Here is a 23,954-nt window from a genome sequence, read left to right as displayed (position 1 = left end):
CAACAGGCCCTGCTCAAAAGTTTGCTGCCATCTTTTTTACAAGCCCCTTTTAAGTACCGATAGGCTGCAATAAGGTCTCCCCGAAGCCTTCTCTTGTCTAGGCTGAACAATCCCAACTCTCTCAGCCTTTCTCCATAGGAGAGGTGTTCCATCCCCCTGATCATTTTTGTGGTTCTCTTCTGGACCCACTCCAACAGGTCCGTGTCTTTCTTATGCTGAGGGCTCTCTGACAAAGTCAGGTATATTGAGTAGGCTGTGTTTTATCCATTGCAGGTAATTTCTAATTAATGTGTTAACTTGAGAAAAAAAGAAAACAGAAAACAAGCAAAAATCCTTTTGGCCTGAAAATTGTAAAGCTTACAATGTTAATACAACTGGTCTTTGTTTGTGTCCAAACCCTGATGAAGCACTCGCATGGACTCAGGTCAGAACATACAGGGTGTTTATTACCTAACATTTTATCTGCAAATTAATCTGAGAAATAGCAGTGATTTTTTAACAGAAAATTCAAAAAGGGGAAGTAACTGCGATCCGATTTTGCAAATTCTACACTTGTCAGGGTCCCACTATCCTGCAGTCACACATTAAAGAAGTGCATTATTTGGACACACAACTGCCAGTAAGGAAAGAATTTACCACTGATGGGACAACTGATGGACAACTGATGGTCATAGTAACATCACTGAATGTTCTTAAAGTTAATTCACAAACAAAGTTATTGGGGTGGGGGAGGAAAAGGTGATTAGATGCAAAGAAGAGTGAAGTCCTGCAAGGTAAAAAGAATTTGATTTAATTTTTTTTTTAGAATTTTAGAATAACTGATGGCATTATATCCCTGAGGAATCTCCTAAAGGAAGGAAAAATGATGGAATTAAAATTCTACCTCCCAGACTTAGTGCAGTTTCAGTTCATATCTCAAAAAGATTGATTTCAGCATTCCAATGCTTTCTTAGTTAGAGTTAATATCCAAATAAAATGCTTCACAAATTAAATTACCAGTGTAGCTCCTGACAGAGTAAACTATGTGTTTTTGGTTCATAGTCACCCCTAGCTGTTGTTTGACTTCTTTTTAAAAAGTGGCCTGCTGGAGAACTACACTAGCAGTGTAATTAAAAGCTCAGCAGTAAAAGCTATAGTATCTGAACACAAACAATTCCAGAAAAATAGCTTCTGGAGCAAGACTAAAGTGCACATACCCCTGTACACCTTGTTTAAAAAAATGTGGCTTTTTCCTCCTTCAAATAACAAAAAGAGCATAGCTTTTCTTTTTGTAGTTGATAAAACTGATCAGGCAGCAATTATTTTCCTAATTGCAGATTGTATTAAGTTCAAATTTGATAGTAGTAGTATTTATTAATGAGAGGTTTGAATTTAGCACAGCATATAATTATGCCAGTAGTAGGACAATTGTCACTACATTAACCACACTTGCCTCACCACAGGTTCTGTATGCAGGAAGAGGACATTGTGTTCTGTTAGCCTCAAAAACCATCTTCTTTATCCAAAACACTGCTGTTATTAAGCTAATTACCTTGAATATCTGCAGATGACTGATTTACTTATCCAGCTCCAGGGTCAAGACTACCATGTTTGAAAGTAACTTTGTTATCTCTTTTGTTCCTTAGTCTCTACATTTCTAGCGACAGCCTAAGCAAACTGGATGGGATTCAGAAAATTAGTTTCAGCTGAAAATCTTGGCCAGTAAATTCTCTGGGAAAATCTAACACCTCTGAATAGGCTAGTATCCCTACATACATGGTAGGCGCTGGGTGTATATGCTGCTGGGTGATGATTGCCTTGTGTTTTTCACAGAATTTCCAAGAGGCTGGAGAATTCAGTCAGAAAATCGTCTTGGAGGGTTTCAAATTCACAGCCTAATTTCCACCCTGTTGGCAAGACTGAGTAAGAGCAGAGTACTGACTGAGGTCCAGATCTTGCAAAAGTGCCGAGTGTGTTTAATTTTACACACTGATAGAGTCCTAAAGTTTTCAATTATTTTACATATACTTCCCCCTTTTTGCCATGTACAAAATTCATTTTACAACAAATATTTCTTCTTTTTTTCTTGGACACTTGTTGCTCCCATCTTCTTCCTTCAAATCTGTTCATGCTCTCACTCTCCAAATACCCACCACTGTGTCTGTCCATATTTTACTTTGAACAATCCCCTGGAAAGTGACTGAGTTAAATTCAGTTTCTGAAAAGGAAGAAATTAAACCCATGCAATAATATTAACAATCACAGTTATTTGGAAGCTCTGTGATGAAATAATCTGTACCTCTACATAATTTGAAGTATAGAAAGCTCTTTAAAGGTGTATGAATAAACTTGTTCAATGTAAACTGTTTCAGAAGAAAAAAAAAGTGTCAAAAGCTGTCATTATGGTGTTGAAATTACCCATGCTTCTTGAAAGGGAATGTTTTCTTTTGTATGTATAACATGAATGTCTTGTCTTTATTCTCCCCCTTATGTATGAAAAATTCCTCGAAAGACTATTTTAAAGGTTAATTAAGTTCCACATGCATGGTAGGGATAATTATTTGCTGATTTATATTTGATGTGCTTCCTGAAGCTAACACTTAGCAAGTGTCTTGTTTGCATTTGAGAAAATGACACAGTGTAAGGACATGTGTAAATCCTATGTCAACACCAATTATTCATAACTAGGTCAGGCTGTTAAAGATGTCTAAGGAGACTTTCATGTAGCTTTTAATTTTAAACTAAGTTATCTTAAAAAATCCTAATTGCCCCATTCACACACATACAAAATTCACAAACTTATTAATTTATGAAAACATCTAATTTCCTTATTTAAAAATTAACATTTAACCTATGTAATTAAAATCTTGTGAACTCTTCTGATTAATTCATTAACATATGCATTAGAAGAGAGTTGCAAATACTTCTAATTAATTTGTATATCAAATATAGTAGAAAACACTAAATACTGCAGCATGTCTACTTTATTGTGTATGGGCAATAATTTCCTTTACTACTCTTTTCAGAAGAAGTTCTCTTCCTATGCCATTTCCTTCGCTAAACAGATGTACAGGTAATGGCTGAGAGTTATCTTACAGATGATCCCTGATTCTCATGGTGAATTTCAGAGAAGTCCCTAGCTCTATGTTGAGCTACACTAGAGTTAAAGTATATAACTATTTTTTCCTTCAAATTTATTGGTTCCTGTTTAACATCTTTCACCAACACTTATTCCCTCATGCCCTTTCACTGTCTGTGTGGCAGAGCAGAGCTCTCCTCAGTCTTCCCTCCCAGCTCTCTCCAGCTCAGAACTGATCTTTCATCTGTATTTCCACTCTGCTACACTGCTCTCTTTTCACCTCTCTGATAGACATTTCTGCTCTTGAAGCCTTTGCTTACAAGTTTGTCTAGCTTATAACTCACTGTCTCTGCAAATTTTTTGCAGTCTAGTATGTCATTGTAAGAACCTAATATACTGCTCTGTAAGTGCTTGTGCTGTATTAATAAACGTCATCATGAATGTTGTTCAATGTAATCTCTTTTTATTTTTTATATTGTTCCTAATGTTTTGGTTTTCTATTAACTATGTTAGTTGTACTTTCACTTCCTTCTTCAATTATACTTTTAAGACAAAAGGCACACTAAAAAAGATACACAGTATGAAGAGAAGAAAGCAGAAATAAAACTTGGGGATTTTTTATCATTTAAACTCTGTTAAGATACTTACCAACATAATCAGAAGATTAATTTGGAAATAATAAGCTTCTTGCACGATTTTAGCTAGAGAGGCTACAAAAACAGTCTACAAAAGAAAATAAAGCGATTAAGGAAACTCATTGAACATTATGTCATATTCATATCCCGTGTTACTTAATTCTGGAGATGGAAGGACACAGATGTCTCAATCAGTTATGTTTGCATTTGTTTAAATAAAACTGCTAAACAGCAGGTGGGTGAGTCCCACTGTTTTTGAAATATAGTGAGCAAGAAGTGATGTGTTGAAAGTGTTTCTGGCTTAGTCTGACAGCTGCACTGTGATTTAGAGTCTGGTCTTGCATTATGACCTCAAGCAAAACTCTATGGATGTCAATGGGAGTCTTATTTCTCTAAGAACTGCGATATCTGACTCTCAGCTATATGGCAAAATTATATGGTATTCTAGGTCCATCAATATTAATACTTAAGATTTGTACATTTCAGAGCAGCCCTGTGCCTATATTTGCTAGAAAAGACTTCAGAAAATAAGTCTTTTTGCTCTTGCATTTGTAAGAAAACAATAGGTTTTATGGTCTTCAGCTAAACAAATTCTAGAATGGGAAACTGAAGGGGAGAATGCATAAACAAATAAAATAAACACTCCTCTTCATTGCACGATACTTGAGGTATTTGCTGCCTCCATCTCCATGGTCTGAGTCATGGCAGTTTCAGAGGAAAATGGGAGATGTCTGCACTGACATTCTCCATCTTTCTGCATTTTTCTTACTTTCTGTTACTCATTTCAGCACCGCTGAACAAATGTTAAGATTCTTGCCTTCCATCTTTATCTCACCCATGGCCTAGCTCTGAAACATATACTAACATTTATGATGGTTCAAATTTACTATTATTGTGATAAACATGTTGGGGTATCTCCAGGCACAAGATTAAGACTATAAAGTGTTCAGTTTGGGAAAACTCTCACTAAGAAAACAAAACAAGCCAAACCAACCAAAAAGGAAAAATTGCCACCTGGTTCTGCTCGTGCTGAATATTTCAGTTTTTGTGAATTTTCTTTATTTACTTTACATTATATAAAATAGTTGTAATATAATCTCAGTCTATAATCATTGCATAGCTCAATGAAAAAGAGTAGACCCCTCCCCATTATCTATATCTCTCTTTTTGTGCATGGCTAGGTAAGTGATCAGAGCATGCCTGAGATCTATAGTGATCAGCTCAAGAACAAACTTGGATCCCAATTTAAAAAAAAAATTGAGGTCAGTGGGATTCTATTCCTTGGGTAAGAATCCCTTTTCTTCCTAAATTCCTTGGTGCAATTTTTTGCCTCATAGTTTCTGGGTAAATCTACTGACTTTGGGCTTGTTTGTAATTCTTACACAGGTAATTTACTTATATATGGCTGAGTTCTTGATTGGACATCATTAAATTTTTCCAACTAATTTCAAAAACAAGAAGGCAAATGGATGTTTAGATGTTTGGGTGAAAACTGTTTGGTTTGTCTTTTTTCTATGAGGCTAACTCATGGAAGCAAATCTTGCAATATCCAGGCTGAATTATTGAGTAAATTAAAGAAGGCCAAGGAACGAGTGATGTTCATGTCCTGGGACAGTTAGAAAAACCAACATCTTATGTAGATTTTGTTGCTACTATTGGATATTCCATCTTGAAGAAACAGTAAAAAAGCCTTAAAGTATAACAAAGGTAAAGGAAAAATATTTGAGATTGATTTCTTTCCTCAGACAAACATTTATTTCTCAAGTTCCTTTTTTCTATCACAAATAAGAAGGAAGGAAAATGAGAAGGTAGAAAAGCGGGATACATGGACTACGAAAGAAGAAACAAATTTAAAATAAAACAGTGGACATCAGGGATCGAAAACAGTCAACAAATGATGAATTTTAGTAAGAAATCTGTGGTGGACTGAATGCTCAGCCAGTAGTCTGGGCAAACAAAGGCTATGTCAAGAACAGGGAATTTTAAAACTGTAAACTTATTCTTACATGGACGTAAGGGTGTTCCTTTGTTAACTCATTTTATTAATGTATGTTAGGCCTGCATGGATAAAAGCACCAAACCACACTGCAGTTAAAGAGATCTACTGTAATTACAGCTTGATTCGTCAGTAATTATTGGAAATTAAAGTAGAGACAAAGATCTATGAATGATACAAACTAAAGGATGCTTGAAAGGGCACATCTTCAATTCTTTACTCCTACTTACCAGTGTACTCAGACACACACAAAGGCAGACACGGACACACAGACACCCAGACAGAAATCAACAGAAATTATACTTTGCTCTTACATTGAAGACAAAATAGATTAAAAACCCTAGCAGCTAAGGCGCTTATTCAGCTGCTTTAGAACAGCCAGAGGCCCTGCCAACATGTAGTTTTGACATGGATATTAATTTACCTTCCAGCCATTTTCCATAAAGAGATTTACTGTGGGTTGCAAATAACAATGCTTGTCTTCAGAGGGTGAGTTCTGAAACAGCAAATGTATGTATCTATGATTAAAATTCTGTTCTGTTTTCGTTCTTATATTTTTTAATTATTTATTCAAAGCCACAATTTAAAAGTATGTGTTATTGAACAAAAGTTTTGCAAAAGTAACTACTTTTTGCCTCTTTTTGCACTTGTCTGAGAATATTTCTTTACATTCATTGCTTTTGAATAATAAGCTGTATGCATCCACTGAAAGAAAAAAGCCTTTAGAAACAAAAATATACATTACACTCAATGTATATAATGATGTTACAGAAAATCATTTCTCATGGACAAAAGAGCACTTTCTCATGGATTCTAACTCACAAGCAAATTAATTAAATAGATCAGTTCTGGCATTTACATGGGTCATACACCAAAAAGAAATAATTTTTATCTTAAATGTCAGCCCACATTAAATTGTCTAAAACCTTACCTTTGTATAATACAGCAGTATATAATACAGGAGTATTACATCATCCACGTGGATACTAGTGGAGCAGAGCTGCCTGTTTTGGTTTCTATACTTAGCCACTTTCTTTCCAATGATTAAGTATTTATGGCCACAGAGGATGGAAAATATGAGAATATACTTCAAATATTATGGAACATATATAACTGAAGATTGTGACATGTGTGCATATAAACAACATGTACAACACTCCTATGGGGAAATGTAAGGAACAAATAATAGTATGTGACAAAAAAAATTCATATAGTTTAGCCAAAGACACATGGGAGAAGTTACATATTTCCTTAATGACCAACTTGAGGCTGATTACGTGTTTTCCTGGGAAAATCTCTCATCAATATTTGATTCTAGGATGCTGATGCAAAATTTAATATGGAAATGGCTCTTTCTCTGTCTGCAAGGCATTTATTACCCTAGTTCCTCTTCTTTTGTGGCTATTGTGAATCACATATATCTCTCTCAAATTGCATATTTGTTGTGTGCACTCTTGGCTTTGCTCTGGGGGTGCTAGACATGGAATGGATTTAAAGTAGTGGGCCATAATATTGATTAATAGCAGTATACATCCTCTGATCTTGCATAAATGACAGTTAGCTGGGTCTGTTGTAGTGATACGTATTCCCCAAAGAAAAGGAGATTTTTGCTGAGTTGATTAATAATGTGCATCAACTATTAAAACAAAACTGGTTAGAAATAATTAATGGTAGTAAAAAATATTGTGACTCGAAAAATAAAAATCAAGAGAGAATAATATCCTTTTTCACACCTATTAGGCACAGCTATAACAGGAGTTGAAACAAAAGCCTATGAATGGCCTGCTATTTATAGAAGCTCAACGTATTTCTGTGCTGAAAAATAAAAAAGCAATAATGCTGACAAAAGTTTACCTTTCTTCTACACATAGGTATTTAATTTGACATGGACAATGGACTCCCTCCATCTTCCAATCCTACTCTTTGACCCACAGCTTTCTTCCTTCAGCGATTAGCTGAGACCATTTAGAGATATTTCTCAGGGATTATCTTCACTTTACATCCAGTGGCTTTCATGAAAAGAAAGAAAAAGGAAGTGTTGAGTGGAGGGCATTGAATTGAAAAATGTTTCTTTTTGGACAAAGAATAATCACTCTGTGTGTGTGTGTATATATATGTATATATATACACACACCCCCTTTGTGTGTGTATACATATGTGTGTGCGTATATATACATATACATATACATACGTGTGCACCTTAATCTCAGTTCAGTTTAAGTGCACTTGGAACCATCATGATTTTAAAGAGGGACTACTTTTGCACTAAAATAGAAATTGTTCTTTATTTCCATTGGTGCAAGATGATCTATCAAGAGGACTTTTCCCTGCAGATTTCAGTAGCTGGAGACTAGCTACTTTCAGTGCCTTTGATTTTACCTACTGGTCCCCATCTCATCATCTTTTCTCCTCAGCTTTCATTATCTCCACTCTTCCTTCTTAAGGAAGTCACATTTGGAATAATTAAAATAGAATAGATACAAGATTCTGTAATGCTTCAAATATTCTTTCCATACTATTTTACTATATTTTTATCCTGAATGTGTTTGCCAAGATATCCTTATGATTGCCTGACAGTTTCTGTGATCTTACACATAAGTTAGTAGTTTAGAGTCACTGAACTTCATTGTAACTTATACAGTACCTCAGTGCGAATGACTAAATGAAGAGCTCATATACAAAGCTAAGTGCATTTTTGATATTTGCCTGGCCTGACTTCATGTCCTGCATATGTGAGGCAGCACGTTTTCACTTTTCCTGGAATAGAGTATCATCGTTCTCCTATGGAGACTGGGTCTTCCCAAGACTGCCCGTGACAGATCCAGTGGGGCTCAGCATTTGAGATTCTGCACTTTAGAAATCTTCGGCAATGATTGCATTCTTAAAATAAAAATATTTTTTGTTAACCATGCGAACTGAATGATTGATAAAAGTTGCTCTATGTGGTGTACAATATAGTTATTCTTCTGAATGGGAAATGGGTAAATCAGTATTCTTCCAGATATTACTCTAATCTTCCTTTACGGGTTCAAAGCTCTTGCTTTCTCTGTGTGTGTGTGTATATATGTGTGTGTTTGTACATGAGAGAGAAGAGAGGTAGAGGGAAAGCACAAATCAATCACTCAGTGTCCTGTTTGTCATAGTGACTGTAAGCAGATACTGGAGAACATATGACAATACAGAAACATGGTGAAACTTCCCCCAAATACTGTGCTAGTTCCTCTGAATCTGGGGTCTAGAGTTGTAATTTGTATCACTGTATTTAACAGACCTTGAAAAAACTTTCTTCTGTGAATGTGTCTGAACATTTTCTGAACCTACTTGTGTTTCAGGCCTCCATAATTTCCTGTGGAGATCAGAAAGTTCTGTAATATATTATTTGCTACGTGAAAAGTACCTCCTGTTTGTTTTAAACCCAGTGCCTAATAATTTCTTTGGCTACACTTTGCTTCCTGTGGTATGAAAAATGATGAATAATTATTCCCCTTAAACTCTTCATGTGGTTCTTGATTTTGTTGATTTCTGTCCATCATTATTATTGAAGATACAAAACTACAGTAGATTTAAAAGAGTACTAGGGCTTCTCTTTTGCTCATTGTTCCTTTTTAGTTTTTACCAGCATCCATTTCCTCTTCTTTACCATCACAGCACATCATACTGGGCAGACACTTTCAAAGAACCATTCAAGGTCTCCGTCTTGCATCCAGCATTCTCCCTTCTTTCTGTTCTCAACAATGACCTTTCTGGATGCAATTGGTACTGTAGCCTTAGCTTCTTCACTGCTAATTCCCCTTCAGCCTCTTTGTGCTGGCTTCCTGCTGTACCTATAAACACTCCTACTGGCATTAACAATCTCAGTTTCCTCAAAGCTCTGGAGCCTCTTTTGCATTCTCATCCTTCTCAATCTGCTGCCCTTAGCTGATCATAGCCTCCTACTGGCAACCTATTTTCATGAATTAATGCTGTCCTACTACTTTAGTTTGTGCTTCTTTATTGTCCTACTCAGTTACTGTCTTAGCATCCTGTGAATTTCTGCCTCTGCCTTCAAACTCATTCTAATGTTATCAATGGGCACTGTTAAATCCTAAGAGTCTTTCCCTTCCGTACCACAAGATCTTGGTAGATCTTGTAGAAAAGAAGCTCCTACATAAAGAATCTTATCTCCATGGATTCTATCTATAAAATTTCCCCTGAACCATCTGCTTCATTTGGCATTGTCCATTTTCACTCCAAAACACTTCATAGGCCTATGCTTAGTCTACAGTCTCACTGTAAACTACTTATTATATGACCTCTGCACATTTCTATGAAACTATGTGATAAACCCCAATGCTATGCTACATGCACAGTACTATTAAAAATGTTTAATGCATGACTTGTCTTGATGCTTTATCTGAAGTACTGGTTCTTTATTTCCAAAAGTGTGCATTTTCCTTAGGCTAATAGCTTAAATGTTAATATTTACTTCTAGATTGCTTTTGTGGTGAGTCTAACAGATACTTATGGCTAGTCATGTAGAACAAATATTTCAGTAAAGCAGCACAAAATTCATATGTGTATTGCGAAGTCATGTTTGTCAGTGTGCTGGTGGGTAAAACAATGTTTTTCACCAGAACTTCAGATACAGAGAAATGTATGCATGAGGTCTTGTAGTCCTAAAAATATCATCCTAGTGTGCAGAATTTAGTATGTAGTTCATAAGTAAGCACAAACTTATTTTTCTCCTTGAAATATAAAATACTATTAAAAAACCTAAATAGCTTCCTTGGGTAACTTGGAATTTAAGTGAAAGTTTTATCAAAGGGTTGGCAGAATATATTTAAAAATATCTGCTCAGAGACCTCAGGAAATTACTTTTTCCTATTGCTCTGATTAAATATTTCATGGCAGTACATGCTTATTTATTTGTATTTGCTATGTCAAGATAAAAAAACTCAAACAAACCAACCCCTCTTTTTATAATAAATACACTTATTATGAATATGGTCCCCTTCAAAACCAGAAGACCTGACCTAGGCAGACTGCTGAGTCTGCAGAGTGAATGTTGTCTCATGCTGAAAATGAACACACAGGAACATTCCTCCCTGACAGCTTCTGGAGCTGGTTTGTTAATTTAACACTTGAAGAACTGCATCGAAGACCACAGGCAATTTGTTCTACTGAAAGTGAGGGTAAGCATGTCTAACTTTAGAGCTTCACATTGGTAGAGAATCAATGGTAGATAACACAAGCTGTTGCCTTTTCTATTTTTAAAATTAACAATATTTTGTAACTTTAAAACCCTGCCTTTTTCTGGAACAAATGTGATATTTGTCTCCCTCCTGAGCATTTTAGATCACTAAATTTCCTGTAATTAAACATTGATAAAGAAAACTGACCACAGACCTAGGTCCATTCTAGCAGTCACTGTGTGACTATCATGGGCAGCGTACCCTTTTTCACATCCTTTTTCCACCCCTGCTTTACAAGCCTATGTTGTCTTCTTCTTCTTCACCCACCACAAAACTCCCACAACCTAGAGTAAAAAAAAAATAAAAAAACACAGCAGCTTGTTTTGTTTCTTTGACCAAAGTTTTTTACTTGGTTCATGAAACATTTGGTTTGTTTGGATTCAGAGCTATTCCTTCCTCAGATGTAATGTGAAAGGGCACACACCTCCAACCCTTGCTTCTAGGATGTCCTGTCTGATTCAGTCTTATTTCTTTTTGAGCTTCTCAGATAAACTCTCTCCTAGCTTTGTGTTCAAATAGCAAGCTCATTACTGTGAAGCAGCCGCTTTTTCTGCCGTTCCAAGAAGCTAATTTTGTATAAGATATAGCAGAACATCCTGGCAAAGGATTTGCTTGATAAGGCGTGTATTCCAAGAAATAGATAATGAATCTTTAAGCTTTTTATTTGACATCAGAAAATGTTAGCAAGTTATATTATTTGTTTTAAATGTCTGCTCCTTAACACTTCTTAGTCTGGAGATTTTTTTTTCCATATGCCTGAGGCATAACATAGCAAAAACATTTTCATCCTGAAGAAAACTAGAAATCAGACCTTCATTCATTTGGTGGATAAAGGCCATGGTAGAATCTGTGCAAATTCCATAAAAAAATGAGCTCGAAATGTCAAGTTTTCTTTAATTTTCTAAAAGACACAAATGTGATTTGTTATGTTATTGCTGGTTGTTTTAATTTTTGTTATGATTCTGATCCTGTCATATATCAGCCTCTAAGTTGTACAGCCATATGCTGAAAGGCAAACTGTCTCAAAGGTCTTTAAATACGTTGTCTGATGCTATCGACATGCAAATAATTGTATGCCTTTTTATGAAGCTACATGAAATCACTTCTTTTCATAACTCTTCTTCTATAGGAACAAGTTCTAGCTGTTTGTTAGGGTAGGTGGGATTACCAATCACAGCTTCACTCTGTTAACTTCCTAAATCCTCAATAAAATACTAAGAGAAAGCAATTAATCACCCTTGCCAATTTTAAGAGGAAACAATTATTGCTGGCAAATAATAAATGTTTCACATTTACAAATTTGCAGTTTTTTGGCACGTGCAGCTTCCCAGTAGTTTAAAGGCATTCTCTGCTTACCTTTAAATATACAAGCAAGGGGTTTCTCCAAAGTGTTTGAGATTTGGAAGAATGGAGAAGTTAGGTCTGAATACTGATCTTGTACTGCTCACTATGGAGCGGTATAGAGCTCTGCATGTTCACAAAGATTGACCCATGTGATGTGATGGCTGACTCAGTCATGGCTTACAGAAATAGTACAGAAGTTGGTGGAAGAAATTGCAATTTTGCCTTGAAACTTGTACAAATATTATTCTTTTTCAGCAAATGAATTTGCTCTTCATCCAGTGGCATTCATATGCATTTCTACATTATTATCCACAAATAACAATTTCTCTTTTAACTTAAATTTTTGGGACCTTACTAAGTATTTATGAAGTTTTTCCTCTTTTTCCAGATCACAGTTAAACGTTTTCTAAAGCTTTGCAGTTGGTGATTAAAGAAAACAAATGTCATTAAATGGAATATTAAACCTTAAAACAATGATAAACAATAAAACTATGCATACCACTATTAAACACTACAAAATTTTTAAAAAAAATAGTTATTTATTGCCCTTCTTTATGCTCATATTCATAGAAGCAAAGTAATGGATTAGTGGACATAAAAAGGTAAACAAACTTTTAAAAATCAAAGCTAAGAAGAAAAAAAAGATAATATAAAGTTGTTTTACTGAAGTTAATAAACCCTACATTCTGAGACAAATATCCTCAAGCCATTTGTTTAAACAAGCATTAAGTTTAGCAGTACTACACCATAACATGATACTCCAAATTAAACTTTTGCATCTCAAGTGACCTTTATAGCAGTTTTACAGTTCATAAATTCTTTACAATAGTGCTCTGTGGAGTAGTTTTAATAAATCTTGATTGTGCTGTAAATGTTATAGCACATACTTGAAATGGCATTTCCAGTCCTAACAAACACAAGTGCGGAATGATTCCCCTATTCCATATGGAGAATTTTGCTTCAGTATTCATGAAATACTGGAGGATATTCCAGTAATGCAGGGGGAAATGCCACAAGTAACCCAGTCCTACTGGGGAAGAAAAACGTCTGATGAACATATTTATCAAAGTGGATGGAAAGCATACCAACTCCTTATATACCAATAGGAAAATCTTCTTCAGTTTGCAGGGCTTCTAAAGTACTCCAGGGTAGCTGGGTGGAGACAGGATTATGTTTTCCATTTTCTGTTTTGTTTTAAGACTTGATTTCTCGGCAAAGTGCCAGATCCATAGAACTGTAAACTGTGTGGTCTGTTTCATTCTCCCCAGTACACTGGGATAAGTTTGCCTAGTTAAAGTATGCCTGCTTAATCTCATTTATCTGTTTAACATGATTCTTATTTTCTTCTTCACTCTTCTTCCCCCCCCCCTCCCCAGAAAAAAGGAAATTTAGTTAAATACTATACTGACAGCACTCTGGTAATGTGTTAAATCGTCTGTTTTGTTATTAATTTTTTTTTCCAGCTGTATACCCTAGACCCTTTAGTGCAGCTATTTATTTACTTATTGACTCCTTAACATCTTTTCACATATGGTAGTTACATTTGATGAAAAAATCATCACCCCTGAGCCATCATTTTGAGACAACCATGAGATCCTCTATCTGAACAACTTCTCTCTCTTTAAGAGTTCATTTATAAATATTTTTTCTCATTCTTGTATGTATAATTTAGTTTCTTGTTTACATGTCTGAGAGCCTTTTCCACTGCTCGTAATTTTCACAATTTTCTTTACTTTTCTTGATCTCAGCCCAACATTTTATCCTCACTGTATTTTTATCTTTTCTCCCTTTTTTCCCAGATGTGAGAACATGAATAAACTCTGTCCTTTCTCCCTCATATAGTTTGTTAAAGGTGTTTCTACTCATAAATTTAAGCATTTGAAACTAGAAGTTTTCAAACTTTACTTTCTCTGTAGATGTTGTTGTTGAAAATAAGCCAAGCCTGAGCACCGCCCCCCCTTCCTACGAATGCTAAATTATGGATTTTGAAGTCAGAACTCTAAGCCTTTACTCATTTTAAGGATCTTATTCATAAAAAATGCACAAGTTAATGATGAATTACTTAAAAGATAACTACTGCTATGTATGTTCTGTTCTTTACCTACAAGGTCTGCAAACCAGTCTCTGCTGTTCAAGGGATGCACAGTGTGACTTTGAGAAAGTGTAATTACTGATCTATTAATTTGCTTATAAACAATGAACAATATATATCGTGTTTTACAATGAAATAAAGATAGTATATTGGATAGACAGATACAATCAAACTGAAATCATAAATGTTAAGGTCTGGTATAAATTATTAATGCAGAAAATCCATAAGAGAATAATTATTATAAGTGGTCCTGTAAGAAAATGTATAATGTAATATTAATGAATCTGGGTTACAGGCCCATTATTAGTAATAGAGACATTGTTTTTTAGCAGTAGTTAAATGTTGATCTGCAAAGACGGTTTAATAATGAATGACAGATTCAAAAAATAGCTTATTCCTCCTGAGGATGGAAATATGTAGATCAAGGTATCTGTTTGAGCAATTTAAAAAAGGCAGAGGTTAATAGTCTCTATAATTGCCAGAATCTGTGATGAGTACTTAAAGCAAACAGTCAGCTCTTGCAACATATGGTATCTACAAATTACACCATGGTATTAGGAGTGGGAGTCGATTTAGTATATTGTTTTGATGATTTTGCCTATAATTATAGAATGTGATTTTTTTTCCATCTGTTTTAACACTTTACAGTTACCCTGTAAACAGCTAAATGCAGCTGAAAGGATTGTGAACGCAGACAGCAGAACATGATGTTTAGCAAAGGTGATACAATCATTTTATCTTTAATTTGTTTTCTAGATGTATTTATAGTTTTTTTGAGACTCTCGGGGGAATCTTTGATATTTGAAAGTTTCTGACGCCACATTTTTTCCCTTAGGTTATGCTGAGTAGAATTTTTAAGTATATCAACCTTAGAATTAACTATATTAAACACGGTACTGCATTAAATGCCAATGCATTGGTCTTAAGCGTCTGATTTATACTCTCTGAGATAAAGAGTTCCTTGGCTTTGGAAGTTAAGTTAGATGAAACTTTTAAACTCTTTCAACCTTTTTTGTTTTTATTATTTAGATGACAGTGGTTCAGGGAAGGCTCAAGTCAGATTGCATTCCAAATGTGCTAAGAACTATAGGAAAAAGTACTGGAAATCACTTCCATCCTGAAACAAGCGGGGCAGAAGTGGGAATGGAAGCATGAAGAAGCAAATATTTTTGCATGAACAATGAGTATCACTTGAGCTTTCTGTTTCATCAAGCAAAAACTAGCCAAGTAGAGATTAACTATTACACCACTACAGCGATCATTACCACCCCAGAGCCCAGACTCTGAGATGTATAGCCTTGTGCCAATTAACAATTTCCTTTTATATCTTAATTATTAAAATATTAACAAATGATGCAATCCTTTTCTTTCAACACTGAGTAGTGCTGATTATAAACTAGAGAATCTCATCAGCATGTTGATGCTTGCTCTATTTTCCTGTTTCGTCCATTTCTCCTTTTCACATGCTCTTCCCCCCCCATTCTTTCCATTCCTGTCATCTTTTGCTTTCTTTCTCTTGCAGAATGCATGTTGTGTAATCTCTCCACCCCTGTACTCTTTCAGTTAGTTGCTGGAACTGTAAAGATTGATGTGTGAGAGCTGCAAGAACTTAAGTGTAGGAAATTCTGAGGCAAATGTAGAGTGCTATTAAGAATTGTCTCCTTCGCAGGAACTGAAGTGTTTATGTATTGCTACCTCCAGATCTAGAAACCCCCAAAGTCTCAATGCTCTTTAAACTCTTCAAGTTTAAAATTGTTTAGATTTCCATAAAAAAGGTAAGACTGGACCACCCTTCTTGCTTAGCAAAAATAACTTCTGTACATAAATCTGACAGACTTTGAAACACAAGTTATTCTTCAGAGTATGTTAAATTATGGACTCAAACAAAAACAGATTCTAAATTAGGAAATGTTTCTGCCAGCTTTCAACATATAATTCAAAATCAGAACAATTCATAAGCCTGGGGCTACATTTTTTAGTTTGTGCCATATCCTAGCTGATCATAAAAAGTGCTATATATGATAGCCATCCAGAAGCCTAGTAACATTTTGAGAATGCTACATTCTATTATAAACTGCTCAGTGGAAAAAGATATGACTGAAAGCAAGGTATCTGGGATAAAACCACTGCAAAAGAGACACTTTTATATGCAGAAAGGAGCCTTACTAGATTTCGTAGTAAGAAAATGTCAGTTTTTATATTCCTTTTAAGCCATATTCCTACTAAGAAACAAATTCAACTTGCAATACAAACCTTAGCCTTGCAATACAAACCTTAATACTCAGTGGCAATACCGAAAGTCCGAATAATTTCAAGAGCCATCAATAACAAGGGTAGGCCTCTGAAATACATTTCCTGACAGAAAGAAGTAAATATTTGATTTGTTTTGAAATATCTCTTTTTAGTGAAAATGCACTGAGACTGTGTTGGAAAGTAGTGCCAGTTTCCTGTCATTTCTTTGACTGTAGAACATGCTCAAAAGGAGAGCTTGGCTACACTGAAAATCAGATGAAGAATCCTTGCTCCTTATGGTTATGAACCATTTCTAAAATCATCTCTCAATTAGGAACACCCATTAATATGTATATCTGGAGATCTTAATGTTGCCAGCATTGTTCTTTGTGAATACCTTTTGCACAGAAAAGCAAAACTCGAGTAATACTGAGTAGAGTTTTCTATGAAAAATCATGCTGACTGAATACCACCCACAGATTGGATGACATCCAGTTAAGTCATCCTCTTCTCATTTATAACCATCACTCATAGAACACACATTCCAAAACATGCAAAGATTTATAGCAAAACTAGATCACCTAGAATAATATGTATTAGGTTTAAATACAAGCTATCCTGAGCCTGAGCGACAGTCTGTTTTTACTGCCTAATAATGCAGAACTTCAAATGTGCAGAGTGGCACATTTTACCTGACTAATAATAAATAATTGTTTGACTTCATATGGAAAGATATTTTGGAACAGGTTGTTATGAACTTACTTATCTTCTTGGTAACAGAAGTTGGCTTAATCTCCCACCAGCAGAGAAATAACTCAAGGAAGAGTCACCTAAGTGTTGACATAGGATTGTGCCCAAACACTATGAAAATAGCTTTCTGAAAAGTAATGGCAATGTCAATAAAAGAAGAAAGAAGAGTTCAGTTCCAGTCCAGTTTTCTACTTCTTGCCTTTGTCTCGTAAAAAGGATCCAGCATCATGACCTTCCTTAAGAGACTATCTATCGTTTGGTTTTTTTAAATAATTTTGGCTCTCCAAATCCAGGAGAGCTCTGATATATTTACTCTAAGATATCCCCTTAGGTTATTTCAGTGGTCTTGAAAATTCAGCTGATTCAGAGTCCTACAGAGCACAACATTTAGGCAAGAGTACATCACTGCCTTGAATTGAACAGGTGAACATCCAGCACTAGGTTGTGCTCTTTTTGGTTCTTTCTAAATTATTTGTTGCCTATGTGTTTCAGTGACCATTTATCTATTCCCATCCAAAGGAAATGGAGACTAGAAGCTATGCTAACCCCAAAGTCATAAAGATTTGAGCAAGGAGGATGAGGAGTTAAGGTAGATTATTACATTGAATAAATTAAAAAAAAACAAACCACAAAACCTAGGTAAGAAAAGAAGAAGGGGGGAAGGACAGTTTGATATTCTTTTGCTTTTAAAAAAGTAAAGTGAAATTCAAGGCAAAACAAGAATGACTAGCCCACTACTTTTTAGAGATACTTAAATATGTAACCTACAAATGTGAGAATTTGTGCAAACCAAAGTTCCCATGTGTTTCAATGTTTCTCTTATGAGTAGTATTTTAGACCTCAGTGCTGCTGAAGAAGATGGTCCAGCCCTGCGTATAGATCCAAATTGTTATTCTTGTTTACGCTTTCATATTCCAACACATACCCTGTCATAGAACACTGACATGAATGCATAATACTGTATAATGGATAAAGGAAATCTTAGTAAAGTAAAAACCAACCGACCAACCAAATCAAATGAAACCAAACAGCAAAAAAAAGGATAACATAAACACATAAAAATAAAAAAAAAGAAAATAAAAATGGTGAAAGAAGCCGATGAATTTTAAATAAATGCTTTCTGACTTCTGCTTCTTAATGGAATATTGTTAGTAGAAGCTAATCTCATGTGAAGAATACCATACACTGGAAAGCTAGCCCCTAACTCCTACTTTCCCAACTTAAACAAGAAGGTGAACACCCATGAGCAGCAACAGAGAAGACAGTTACTTATGAGTAATTTCATTTGTGTATAGATGTTCCACTAGAGATTGAGGTTACATAACTCTCTAGGAAATCTGTCTAAGTTTGACATACATTCCAAAATGCATGCTATATCCTTCACTGCATCATAAACTTTGCAAAAGCACACTGGAGCTAAACATAAATATTATATTGCTATGTTTTAACTGGGCACTCCATATTCGTTGTGACAAGGGGATAATGCAGCTTTCTGTGCATGAAAACTGTTCCCAACTCCACGTCAAGTTTCCTTTTCTCTTCTACAGCAACAGATTTCCAAAACTTAAGTTCCTCCAAGCACAGCCTCCATTCAGAGCTCAGTTTCTGGGAGCTGACAGTAGACTTGCGCTTACTTCTCTTGCAATTTTTGAACAGTGAAAATCTAGCTGTGCTGAAAAAGCTTGCACCATTTTAAACATGATAATGGTCTTCAAATATATAAAAGATTGCAGCACAGAGGAAAGGGATAAACTCCTTTCCATATCTGGAATGTGTGTGACAAGAAATAAATTAAAGCAAGGCAGATTAAGGCTGAAATACCTCAGAAGACTTTCTATCTTTAAGGACCGTATTGCTTTGGGAGACTGTGGAAGCACCATGACTGGATGTTAGACGGTATCTGTCAAGCAGGGACAAGGTGTACTTGATTTTGGCTTGAGGAAAGAAATGGAGTAGATAATCTCCTAAAGTTCCTGCCAGATGTGTTTTGTATTATTCTTGGTGACTAGACATTAGAAAGAAATCATGTGTGATTAATCTGTGTGCCAATGGATACACTAGTTTCTTTCCATTTCAGTGATTAATTGTTCTAATGCAAAGTTCCCAAAACTTTATACTACAGCTGGTGAGACTTTTGCACAACTATGAAGTTGTTAAAATCTGACATCTAAACCCACTTCAAAACAGCTTTCAACCAAAATGTTTATAATAAAATTTTTGCAAGTTTCTTAAACACATTAATTAAAAAAAATTTTTGATTTTTCTTTTTTTTTGTGGATACATGCAATAAATCCCTCATTAGCATGTCAAATTTTAGTTTATGTTTCCCTTCAGATTTGAAAAAAAAAAAAAAAGTTAATTATTTATGGAACACTACCATCACTGTAGATAACGATGTCTTAAGAGACTGATGATAACAGACATGTACAAGTACAGTAAAATACTATAGCTCATTTGTGACTGATTAGACAAGCTTGTCAACTCGAGATGGGATGAGAATAGGATGTGCTATTTTTCTAAATAAGATTGTGTAACAATGTCACTCCTTTTGTAATGTTTTAGAATTTTTAAAAGACTTTGAGTCCTTTTTCAGATACAAGAATGTTCATTTTCTCATTGATCATTTGTAGAACTAGCATAATATCATATCTCCTATGAAAGTAACCTACATTTAACTGGATAATTAATTTGCAAAAGGGAGGATCTGGTCCAACAAGCAAATTAAACAAGGAGGGAAACCTAAGTAATTCAGGAAGGGAGGGAAGGAGGGAAATGAGTGATAATTCAAATTTGCAAGGCAAATTCATGGCAGATGACAACTGAAGGTCACAGTAACCTTGCAGAATATGACATATACAAACTTGTATTATCAGGGTATTGTTCTTGCAGCTTCCCTAACGCAACAGACTCTCAAACAGTGGAAATGTTCCACTTACTTTTCTGAAAAATGTTTCCCTGAATAATTCAAAGCAAACCCAACTTTAGCATTTTCCATACTTTGATTCTGTTAAGTCCGCTTTGTAATGTTAGGATACCAACACAAATTTGGTTTTTGTCCAAATTCTGATCTTCACTTTTTTTTTTTAATCTTCTAGACTTGAGTATCCAGTACAAAATTAGCCTTTTATTACTGTTCATTTATTCCTAAGTCCTAGAATTAAGAAAATACAATGCTGAACCACATCGATCTTGTGGTGCAATCTGTAATTGCAGCATTTACTGAAATAAAGTGTAGCTCTGAAGAAACTTTTCCAGCAAGGAAAACTCCTGGGAGGTCGCAGTTGACTTGAGAGATGCCAAGATTATGCCATTTCTGTTGCTCATTCATATATCAGGAAGAATGTATTAATGTCTGTGAGATGCTCACACTGATACAGAGTCATAGGTTGTAAGAACTAGTGACATCATAGATTTTACCCTGCAAGCTGGATCTCTCACTACTTAAAATCTAAATATCCAGAGCATACAACTTGATCTGTGACAAAAGATTGTTATTCTGAAGATTTTTCAGGTCTTATGAATTTAATCTTCTGCCAAGGAGTAGGTCTAAAAATCCTGTTACTAAATCATAGAATCATTTAAGAAGTAATTATAGGCCTTGAAAAGTGACACATTTCATTATTTTCCTCTAATTTCTAATGAACTAAACAATGGGGAAAAAATATCAAATAACATGAAATAAAAAATTTAAAATTCTCAGTTTGATGGTATTTTTTTTTGCCACTGGAAAAATTAAAAATAAAGTGTTAATTTAAGATTTAGAATGCATTAATTTATTTATATCAACAAGACTGCATAAAAGCAATGTAATTCAAATTTGAGCCAGTAAAATTGTTCTGGCTAAAAGTAATGATAATTTGAAAACATTTCCAGTGCTTCCTATTCTTATTTGGGCTAGAAGAACAGCCTGTCTTCCGAAAGAAGGCCTCATAGATGTTTACAACAATTTAAAAAAGAAGACAAAATAGCTATATATTTCTGATATTTTCAGAATATGAGAAAAAAGTTCTAGAAAAAGTGATTTATTTGAGAAGTGGGCTTTAGGCTTTTTGAATCAACTCTTACCCTCCTTTGGGAATGAGGACACCAACAGAGATGTATATGCAGAAACTTCAGAGGGAAGTCCTTTAGGATGTTAGCATCGGGAAGGCAATTCCCACACAACAAGCTTTGAAACAAGCAACACGTAGACACTGATTCGTTTCTGAGTGTAACCTACGGTTTTCAGTTAGCAGATGACAGGTATCCTTCTCCCATTGTCACTGTGTTAAACTAATCACTTCACTGTCTCCTGCAGTACAGATTTATGGCTATACGCCTGGCACTTTATGTATCAAACATAACTGTCCTCGGCTCTAAAAAATAGAGCACTGCTGGAGAAAGTAGACCTGCTTATGTGAGGAACTGCAAGGGATAATTATTTCTTTATCTTGCTGTGTATTTCTGAAGAGTAGTATAATGCCTCCTTTTGAGAGACAAAAGATCAGTTCGGTGTTCAGCTTGTGCCAGACTCAGCCTGAGCTGTTTAGAAGTAACGGAGAATTAGTAGGGGAACCGGACTGTATCCATTCTATTTGCACTGGTTTCATGTTGCTGGACTGCAAAAAAAAAGTTGTACTGAGCAATTAATAATTAGCTGGTAATCCTCACCCAGCAGGGACAGTCTTGTTGCTGTCTAACAGGCAGAAATGTAAATATGGGGTTTCAGAAGACTTCTTTATCATAAAGATGCTTTTCTACAAATTGTCATGCAGTGAAGGGAATTCTTCTATGCTATATGTCTTCCAGACTCAGAATTTTCCTTGCATAAACTATTGGCTATTTTCCTTGCATAAACTTGCCCTAGTTTTTGCATGCTCAATTTAAAGTATATTTTTTTTTCTATAGGTAGTAACTGTTATTCCTATACAAAAATATAGCCTTAAATTATAATTCTCATTTTTATCCAGTTGCAGAGAGAATGATGAGAAAAATAAATCAATGTCTGATAATGTGCTATAAATCTTGGGGGATTTCTGGTGGGTTTAAGAGTGTCCTTGTAAAATAATTCTCCGATTGCACAGAGGAATGTCAGCCGGGGTAAATTATCTGAATAAAAGTGGCTGATAGATGTTATGATAGTTATTCTTGAGGTCACCTTGAAAGCTGTGCTAAGAACAGGCCTCACTCCCAGTTTCACATTAAAACCCAAGAACAGCAGAAATTTAAAGCATGCCTTCCTTCTGTTTCTTCTTGTTTTTTGAAGGAAAGCACTGAAGGGTGGATTTTGACTGCAACATGTACTATAAGGTATTGATAAATTATACTTATCTAGTGTAACCGTAGGCCTGTCAGTCAGTCAGACAGAATTGCTGCTTCAGGCAGTATGGTAAAAACAGTAGGGCTCTGTAAAGTACTTTAAATTTGCAAATTAAAAGGTATCAGAGCAAGATATTAAAAAGTGTGAAACAGGATGAACAGTAATACAATGTCTGTTGGTGTCAGATGAACACAGGCAACTCCAACATTATGGAGGTCAGAGACGCAGGCTTTTGCTGCCAGCTGTGCAATCAGGAGGAATCAGGTCTGCTCGCTCCACACCTCTGCAGCTCCTGTCCTGCTGTGGGTTTACCCAAACACTGTTCAAGCCAACCTGTCTTTCTAAACCACTAAATATATAGCTGATGGGGCGAAAAAAATATCCTTAGTGTTTCTACTCAAGTATCATTATCAAGTCAGAGCCTCTTTCACTAATCTTAAAAATTCCTGCCTACGGAGATGAAATCTTCCTCCTTCCTACCATTTTCCCTCGCAAATATGGTGTTTGAAGTAATTTCACAGCAAATCTGAATGCTTTCTTTGTACATCAGATTCTTCAGTCAGATAAGAAATTACAGAGTAATTTTAATGAATATTTTTACACTTTTCAGTAAGAAGATATATAAAACCCCCTTGTTTTTCTCTGTTCTGATCATGGATAGATATACCTTTTTTATATGGCTATATAAAGAAAACAGGAGTATGTTTTACATGTAACCATTGTAGTACTATACTATGCCTGTAAGAAGAGGGAGGTTTACGTGGTTCTTGCTCCTGCTCTCCAATTTTATTGTTTCTATCAAGCACTGAAAAGTGAAGATAAAGCAGTGTAAAAAAGATGACAAATGCTAGAAAAGAAAATACGCCATTTCCCCATTGCACAAAGGATATTTATGGTATTCACAGTAACAGAAAGAGTACCAGATGTGCTCAAAATAAGATCGAGCCCACCCTGGTACACTGAGATAGGATCGAGCATATACAGAGCATCACCACCTCTTGTTTATAACCCATGTTTTACCAAAACCAAAACCACCACCACCAAAATATCAAAACCTTTGAACACTGCCCACAGAAAGTCTTTTCTTTTTGTGCATTTATGGGAATACTTATGGGAACGGAAACTACTTTAACTATACTATAGAATCATAGAATCATAGAATCATTGAATCATTAAGGTTGGTCTAAGATCATTGAGTCCAACCGTCAACCCAACACCACCATGCCCCCTTGCCCACTAAACCATGTCCCTAAGCGCCTCATCTACACGTCTTTTAAATACTTCCAGGGATGGTGACTCCACCACTTCCCTGGGCAG

Source organism: Pygoscelis adeliae, unplaced genomic scaffold (genome assembly GCF_000699105.1).
Source record: "Pygoscelis adeliae isolate BGI_AS28 unplaced genomic scaffold, ASM69910v1 Scaffold21, whole genome shotgun sequence".
Lineage (NCBI taxonomy): Eukaryota > Metazoa > Chordata > Aves > Sphenisciformes > Spheniscidae > Pygoscelis > Pygoscelis adeliae.
Note: the sequence above shows the minus strand (reverse complement) of the source record.